The sequence below is a fragment of the Myotis davidii genome, unplaced genomic scaffold (genome assembly GCF_000327345.1).
Source record: "Myotis davidii unplaced genomic scaffold, ASM32734v1 scaffold290, whole genome shotgun sequence".
Classification (NCBI taxonomy): Eukaryota; Metazoa; Chordata; class Mammalia; order Chiroptera; family Vespertilionidae; genus Myotis; species Myotis davidii.
In genome coordinates this window covers 76523-78294 of record NW_006285049.1, presented here as the reverse complement: position 1 = coordinate 78294, position 1772 = coordinate 76523, and positions in this window count along the sequence as shown.

Below are 1772 nucleotides of genomic sequence, written 5' to 3'. Positions count from 1 at the left end.
ACGCAGCAAAGCTATCATTTAGAATCAAAGGTTAAATAAAGAACTTCACAGACAAGAATAAGCTAAGGAGTTCATCACCACCAAACCAGTATTATGTGAAATGTTGAAGGGTATTCTTTAAGAAGAGGAAGATGAAGAAAAAGATAAAAAAATATTAACAAAATGGCAATAAATACATATCAACAATTTAATCTAAAAATAAAAATAAATGTATAAGAAATCTAATGAGCAGAATAAACTGGTGAATAAAATGGGATCAGGGACATAAAAATGGAACAGATTTATGTTTCTCAGAGGGAAGGATTGTGGGGGGGGGGCGGGAAGAGATTAAACTAAGATCTTATATGCATATAGGCATTACTTATGGACACAGACAATAGGATGGCAAAGGCCTGGAGTGGGGTGGAAACTGGGTGGAGGGGGCAATGAGGAGTGAGGGGAGGAAACGGGACATCTGTAATAATCTCAACAATAAAGATTTTTTTAAAAAGAAGAAAAAAAAAGAAAGTAATGAAATTAATAAATAATAATTTACTCTGGCTCAGGGTGAGCTCAGTTGATTGGAGCGTTGTCTAGTACACCGTAAGGTGGCAGTTTCAATGTCCAGTGTCTAATGTTCAGTGTCCAGTTCCTGGACAGGGCACATACACTGATTTCAGGTTTGAACCTCAGCCAGGGCACATATACGAGGCACCTGATTGATATTTCTCTCACATTGATGTTTCTCTCTCTCCCTTCCTTTCTCTAAAACAAATTAAAAATAAAATAGTAATACAAGAATAAACTGTGCTCATAACTATAAACCTAGTTTTATCCCACCCTTATGTATTTCATAACATAATTACATAATATAGGCATATATAATATGTATATGAGATAAATGTACTAGTTATTCTTTGCCTAAAAAAACCATCTATTCTGTTTTAATCAGTGGACTTATCCATTTTTAAAAATTGTCAAGGAAATCTTTAATAATGTCATGTGATCAGAAATTTCATATCTAATCTAAATTTCTGATTCTCATGAAGAGGAACATTTTTTAAAAAATCAGCTTTATTGAGGTATTTTCTACATACATTAAGATTTATCAGTTTTAATTAAACATTTCATGGAGTTTTTGACAATGTGTAAAGCAGTATAACCACTGTGAAAATCTAATTACAATGTTTCTGTCACCCCCAAACATTCCCTTGTTCCCCTTTGCCATTAAGTTCCTCTCCTAATCCCTCATCCCTGCCCCAGGCAACCACTGATCTGTTTTCTGTCATTACAGCTTTGACTTTGCTAGAATTTTATATAAATGTTTATAGTCTTTTGTGTCTGGCTCTGGCTTCTTTCACTTAGCATAATGCATTTGAGATTATCCATGTTGTTTCATGTATGAGTAGTTCCTTTTCATTTATATTTTTAAATTGGTTTTTTATTGACTTCAGAGAGGGGAAGGGAGAGGGAGAGAGCGATTGAAACATCAAAGATGAGAGAGAATCATTTATTGGCTGCCTCCTGCATGCCCCCTACAAGGGATTAAGCCTACAACCATGCCCTGACCAGGAATTAAACTGTGACCTCCTGGTTCATGGGTAACTGCTCAACCATTGAGCCATACCAGCCAGGCTCTTTTGAGTTATTTCTATTGATAGTTTTATATCTTTTACAAGTTAAGTGAGATTTGTTATATAGTTATTTTGATCATTGTTTTTGTTGAATTTATTTATATTCTGGTGCTTTTTGGAAAAAATGTAGAAGTTAATTGACATTGTTGATAAAGCGAG